Below are 7,500 nucleotides of genomic sequence, written 5' to 3'. Positions count from 1 at the left end.
AGAAAAGGGCCCACTTCATTGCCAATCCCTTTATACTTCAAAGGGTCAGCCGAAATAAAGGGATAAATGCCTTCAGACCTCCCTCTTGAAAGAACTCAAATCGCAGGTAGATGGAAATACAGAAGCAGGCAGAGAGTTCCAGAGTTTACCAGAGAGATTACTTGCTACTACTTACTTACTACTACTGATATGATGCATACTGTCACTAGCGGCGAATACCAACTAATGTATTCAATTTTGAGGCTAAATTGATGTGATGATAAATGCTCTCTGTACATATTAGGTTAGGTGAGGTGAGGTTAGGGTGAGTTTAGTTAGGTTAGGTTGAGTTAAGTTAGGTTAGGTTAGGTTTAGTTAGGTTAAGTTAGGTTTAGTTAAGGTTTGGTTAAAGTTAGGTTAGGTTACATTGGGCTAGGTTTAGTTAGGTTAGGTTAGGTGAAGTTAGGTTAGGTTAGATTTGGTTAGGTTTAGTTGGGTCAGGTTAGGTTAGGTTAGGTTTGACTCAGTGTTTTCAAAGTATAACGTATGTGCTGCGTTAGACCAGTAGTTGCCAAAGCATAAATAAAACAACATCCCGTGACCGCGACTCAAGAGGTGTACTCCAAATAAGGCGACACTGCTCAATCATTCATCCCTTTCTGTGGTAAACTCTGCAACTCCCTGCCTGCTTCTGTATTTCCATCTTCTTATCACCTGAACTGAGACGCATTTTTACCTCGAATTTTGGGTATGATTAGACGATTTTATTTGCATTAGGAAGGGTGTATGGAGGTCAGAAGATTAATGGCCTGAGACTTCACTGTTTCAATCCCCACATAAGTTTCTGAAGCTGTATATAAAATCACCACAATGAAAAATAAAAAATGCGTCATGATACTGAAGGGGTTACGAGGGAGGTTTCAAGACATTTATCCTCTTGGACCTGCTCGGGGATTGGCATATAAGTGGGCTTTTTTGTTTTGGTCGTTTTTGTTACCCTCGGCCAGATTTCCCCTCTTGCATAAAAAGGAACAACAAGGCGCCTCCCACACACAGCTGGCTCACTCGCAGTGTAGTAATTCATGATTTTTGTCACCTTAAGCAGTCTGGAGTACTAAATTTGACCTCTTAACCTCGTCAGTGCTGGGATACATTGTTACCTTGAATTTTGAGTGTGATTAGACGATTTTACATACGTTAGGAAGGGTCTGTGGAGGTCAGAGGATTAATGGGGCCAGAGTCTTCACTATTCTCATCCCCCGCGTAAGTTTGTGAAGCTGTGTGAAATCGCCAAATAGTAAACATAATGAATGTGTAAACGCGTCATGCTATTCAAGTGTTTAAGACTGAGGAAAAACAGGCTTAACCCCTTCAATACCATGACGTGTTTCCATATTCATTCTGCTTACTATTTGGTGGTTTTATACAGCTTCACAAACTTATATTGGGATTAAAATAGTAAAGACTGTGGCCATTGATCTTCTGACCTCCATAGACACTTCCTAATGTCAAATAAAATCGTCTAATTACACCCAAAACTCGTAGTGAAGAATGAGTCCCATTACTGAAGAGGTTAACACAGTGGTGAGTGAGTACAGTGTGTCACTTGATTACTGGCCATGACTGCACAGCGCTCCTCACGTTAACTTACTGCTCACGTCACGCGTATTGCCAGCGATCAATACGAGAAGTGAAGTTTACATTATATACACACTGAATATTTGATGTTGAAAGTGTACTCGTATAGACTAAAGTACAACACGGAAGAAGGAGGGAGGAGTCTTTGCTGCAACATTGTGGGTTCATTTCTCTTCATTCGTAGTGGGAAAATGTATCAGTGGAGCTTTATCGGCCATAATATTATTCATAAACGCCTTGCTCCTCTCTCTACGACAATTTTTCAAGTCCCCAGAGATGACTAGCAGGGTTTTCAAGAGAGTTTCTCTTTATGATACACTAGAAATCTTGCTAATCCATCACTAGAACCATAAAAATACTCTTCGAAACACGAGTATCTTCAACTAGAGCCTTTGGAAATAGTCGTCGTGAGGGAAGAGAGCAAAGCGTTTCTGAATACGGGTCTATATCAAATGAACAGTGAATTTCTTGATGTTGAGAGTGTATAAAGTAGAACACAAGGGATGAAAGATAGACGGAAGAGTATTGATCGTAACGTTGGACAGATTTTTTTTCTTTCATTTAAATCAACAATAGTAAGAAGACAAATATTAGAGTTTGCAATATAACAAACTCATTGATATTTTTCTGTGTGTGTGTTTGTGTATGGAGCACTGGAACAGAAAGGAAAGACTGAAAGATAAAGGAAAGAAAACTAAAACGTAGAGAAAGAAAGGTAGAGGAAGAAACACTAACATAGATTAAAAAGTGTGAGACATAAAGGAAAGAAAAGTGAAAGGTAGAGGAAGAAACACTAACATAAAGGAAAGACTCTGGAACATAAACAAACACATCTGATTTGTAATATTGGACAGTCTTCTTTACATGAGCCACTGAAGAGGTAGACCAGTGAAGAGGTAATCATATGCACATTGGATTTATGATATTAGAAGTGTATATAGAGTAAATTGCAAGAACAGGGGGAGGAAGAAGCTTATCTATAACATTAAACCCTTTTCTCCACTTCTATTGACCACTGAGAGGACAACTGGCATTAATAACTCTCTGTCCTTGGACTGAAGTTAGTGTGGTGCAGGAATTACAATATTTACTTTAATTAATCCCTCAGATATTGATGTGTTTATTTACATTAGTGCACCTGGCGTCCGTTTATGTTATTACCTGCCATCTGTGCTTTCTCTCTCTCTCTCTCTCTCTCTCTCTCTCTCTCTCTCTCTCTCTCTCTCTCTCTCTCTCTCTCTCTCTCTCTCTCTCTCTCTCTCTCTCTCTCTCTGACCCTCACGCAGGTGCTAAACACTCATTACCTCGCTAATTAACCTGAATCAAAGCACACGCCATGTATCATTAGTGCACGTGCGTTCACTCCAGTTTACGGCGTGAGCTTATAATCTACCTGTATTACCTGGCCGGGGAGATTACCTGTACTTGCCGTCCCCAAAAAAGGATCAGGAATTACCTACCACGCGCAAAATTACTTACACTTTGCTCTCCTTCTTTCTCTTCTCTCTCTCTCTCTCTCTTGCGTGTGTGTGAACTTAGTGTGGCGTAAACAGTCATTAGTTTGTCCCTTAATTCAGTGCATAGGGTGTCATTAGCATTATACATGAGTCGGTTTGTGTGTGTGTGTGTGTGTGTGTGTGTGTGTGTGTGTGTGTGTGTGTGTGTGTGTGTGTGTGTGTGTGTGTGTGTGTGTGTGTGTGTGTGTGTGTGTGTGGGGCGGGGGAGGAGTAAAAGGTTAGTTGAGTCTCTTTAAAAGTTATTATTCCTTGGTCGTGTTAAGTCATCATGTGTTTATTTTTCTGTAGTCTCTCTCTCTCTCTCTCTCTCTCTCTCTCTCTCTCTCTCTCTCTCTCTCTCTCTCTCTCTCTCTCTCTCTCTCTCTCTCTCTCTCTCTCTCTCTCTCTCTCTCTCTCTCTCTCTCTCTCTCTCTCTCTCTCTCTCTCTCTCTCTCTCTCTCTCTCTCTCTCTCTCTCTCTCTCTCTCTCTCTCTCTCTCTCTCTCTCTCAATTATTCGTGTGTGTGTGTGTGTGTGTGTGTGTGTGTGTGTGTGTGTGTGTGTGTGTGTGTGTGTGTGTGTGTGTGTGTGTCAGTGGTATGGGAAGTGAAAGAAATTTATGAGCTTCTGAAGTAAAGTAGGGATAAAGAATGTGGCTTTTTCAGGTAAGAGAAGGAAAGTAAGGGAGACGAGACCAGGTAAAGAGAGTTTCGTGAGTTTTGAGATGAGCAAAAAAAATATGAAAAGAATGCGTGAGTTTTGTAATGAGGGAAGGAGAAGTTTTTTTTTTCTGAGATTTTGAGATTAATTATAGACAGTTCGGGAAATTGTCAGATGAGTAAAGAAGAATCTCGTTAGTTAGGTTAGGTTAGGTTAGGTTAGATTTAGTTTTAAGTGGCGACTGACAATGCACCTTTGAATCTAAACTCACCTTTGTTCTTTGTTTTAAAACCTCTAATTATTACTATTTTTTTCAGGAAACTGTTTATTGTTAAAAGCTTTACATGTAGACCCATATTTCCTTATCTTTTTTTATCACTCTCCTTAACACACAAAGATAAAAAAGTAAACACATAGCAGGAAATCTTCAAAAAATCTACAATCCTCTTTTTGTGACCTACGAATTGTGCGGACATTCCATTTATCAATCTAATCTATTTATTTAGTCTCTGTTCGACTCCTTGACACGCGAGAAAAAAAGAAAAGAACTAATGAAGGGAGTGAGGTAAGGGAGGAGAGAGAAAGGAGAACAGAGTGAGATATGGAGAGAGGGAGGGAAAGCGATTGAGGGAGGAGGGAGAGGGGGGAGGAAAGACGAGTGAAAGGATGGGGAAGGGGGAAGAGAGGAAGGAGAGGTGAGTGAGGGAAGGGAGAGAGAGTGAGGAAAGGCGAATGAGGTAAAAGGGAGAGAGAGGGAGAGGGAGGTGTGAGGAAAAGCGAGTGAGAGAAGGGAACAGGAGAAGAGCCGAATGAGAGAAGAAGGGAGATAGGAAAAGTGAGAGAATGAAAAGGGAAGGGAGAAAAGGAAGAATGAGGAGAGAAAGGAGAGAGAAATGACGAGTGACAGGAGTGAGGAAGGAAAAATGAGAGAAGAGGAGGAAAGACGAGTAGGAGAAGGGTAAGAGAGAGAGAGAGAGAGAGAGAGAGAGAGAGAGAGAGAGAGAGAGAGAGGTGAGGGAAAGGGGTAGTGAGGGGAGTAAATGGAAGTATGCATGAAGGTACCTAAGGGGAAATGTGATGAAAGACATTTTTTTTTTTTTACCTGTAACCATTAAAAGGAGCGTTAAGTGAAGGTGTGACGAGGAAAAGACTGACTCAATTCTTCCTTCTTTTCTTTCTCTCTCTTTCTTTTTTTTTTTTCTCTATATTCCTTTCTTCCTTTTTGTTCCAGATCGCCTTGCTTACTTTCTCTCTTTATTTCTTACCTTCATTCATAATTCCTCTTCTTTACTTTTTAATTCTTTCATTTCTTCCTTCTCTCCAATTTATATGTCATTTCTTCACTCTCTCCTCTATCTTCTCCCTCCTTTTCTCTCTCTCCACTCGTTCATTCCGTCTCGTCTTTCCACTCCTTCCCTCCTTCATTCTTACTTCCCTCCATCCCTCCCTCCTTCTCTCCCAGCCCTTCCCTCTACTCCTCCCGTTATCCCGCCATCTTCTCTTCTTCCCGCCCATCTCACCCCCCGCTTATCTCTCGCCCATCCGCCCATCTCGCCATTCACACGCCCAAAGGCACATGAAGTTTGAGGTTACGCGAGACATTGGCAGCGCAGTCACATCATTAAACGCTGAAGGAGGAGGAGGAGGAGGAGGAGGAGGAGGCAGGAAAGTGGAAGAGAGATGTTAAAAGAAGGATACGTGAGTAGGAAATGAGGGAAAAATAAGAGAAATGAGGAAGAAGAGGAGGAGGAGGAGGAGGAGGAGGAAGAGGAGGAAGACGGGAATGGGGAAGAAAGATGTTACAAGGAGGATAAATGAGTAGGAAATGAGAGAAAAATGAGCGAAATGAGGAAGAAGAGAAGGAGTAGGAGGAGGAAGAGGAGGAAGAGGAAGGGAGGGGAAAGAGGAAGAAAAAGATAATGACGCTGCAAAGGAAGACGAGTGAAGGAAGGAAATGAGGGAAGTAAAGAGTAGAAGAAGGAGGAATAGACAAAAAAAAGAAAAAAAAAAAGAGAGAGAAAGAATTGAGAAAAAGAAAATATAGAAAAAGAAGGTAAACAGAAGAAAAAAATTGAATAAACAGAAGAGAAAAAAAAACAAGAACAAGAAAACGAATTACAAAATGAGAAAAGAAAAATAACGAAGAAAAAGGAAAGAAGGAAAAAAAGAGAGAGAGAGAATGAGAAGGAGAGGATAAAAAGGAGAAGAAAAAAAAGATAGATGAAAATAACAAGTGGGATATTGAAGGGAGGGGAGAAGGAGGGAGGAAAATAAATAAGAAAGGAGAGAGGAAGGAAAGAAAGAGAAAAAATGGATTAGTGAAGGGAAGGAAAGGTAGAAGGGAGAGGAAGGGAAAGAAGAAAAAGAAAAAGGGAGAAATTGGTAAAAAAGAAAAGAAGAGGGAAAGGGAAAGAGGAGAGATAAGTGAAGGGAAGGAAGGTAAGGAAAAACAAAGGAAGAGGAGAGATTGGAAGGATAGAAAAGGAAGAGGGAAGGGAAAAAGGGGAGATAAGTGAGGGGAAGAGAAGGTAAGGAGAAACGGAAAGGAAGGAGGAGGAAGAGGAAGAGGGGAACTGGGCCTGGTTGGGGGTTGGGGTTGGGGTGAGGGAAGGATAGAAGTGAGGGAAGTGTCTTTGGCCGTGAAATAAATCGTGCTTTGTTTATTCCTTTCAATGCCTTTACATCCTATCCTTCTTATCCTATCCTTTAAATCCTATCCTTTAAATTCTCTCTTTTACATTACATCCTGTCTTTCATATCCTATCCTATCCTTCACATCCTATCCTTCACATCCTATCGTTTACATTGCATCCTTCACATCCTGTCAGGCCCTCACAGGTGCTCAGGTGTGTCATTGAACTGTGCTTCACCTGTTAATTACCTTCAATTTATCCTCTTCCTTTATTCCTCTCCTTTCTTTCCCTCCGCTTTCCCTTAATTCTCTTCCTCCTTCCTTCATCTTCTCTTCTTTCTCTTTCTCCTACTGTGGTTTTTACTTTTATTTATTTTATTTACTTCTTTCATTCTTTGCGCACACACACACACACACACACACACACACACACACACACACACACACACACAAACACATTTCAGTGGAATCATAATTAACCAGCACGAGTGTTTGTTCCAAGAAGTACCAAAGGTGTGGCCCAGTGCTTGTTGTGTCCTTTGTGATTGAGAGAGAGAGAGAGAGAGAGAGAGAGAGAGAGAGAGAGAGAGAGAGAGAGAGAGAGAGAGAGAGAGAGAGAGAGAGAGAGAGAGAGAGAGAGAGAGAGAGAGAGGAGGAGGGAGAGAGAGAGTATTGTGATTTTTCTTTAGTTCTTCTGTATTTCCCATCCTTTCTCTCTCTCTCTCTCTCTCTCTCTCTCTCTCTCTCTCTCTCTCTCTCTCTCTCTCTCTCTCTCTCTCTCTCTCTCTCTCTCTCTCTCTCTCGATTCTATTTCTCCTCGTATTCTTCTTTCATCTCTCATATCTCTCTTCTTTCTCCTTCTTTTTCCACCTTTACTTCCATTTCATTCCTTCCCCTTCTCATATTTTCTTTTCCTTTCTCCCTTTTCTTTCTTCTTTCATTTCGTTTCCCTTCTCTTCCTTCCTTTATCTCCCTTCACTCCACCTCTATTCACCTTTTTCTTTTCTTTTCCTTCTTCCTCTTTCTGTCATTCCACTTCCTCATTCTTAATTCTGTCCTCACCTCCCTCTTCCCTCTCTTCACTTAATTTAGTAGT

Source organism: Portunus trituberculatus, chromosome 50 (genome assembly GCF_017591435.1).
Source record: "Portunus trituberculatus isolate SZX2019 chromosome 50, ASM1759143v1, whole genome shotgun sequence".
In the NCBI taxonomy this organism is placed as follows: Eukaryota; Metazoa; Arthropoda; class Malacostraca; order Decapoda; family Portunidae; genus Portunus; species Portunus trituberculatus.
The sequence above is the reverse complement of the archived record's forward strand: the minus strand, read 5'-3'. Positions refer to the sequence as shown.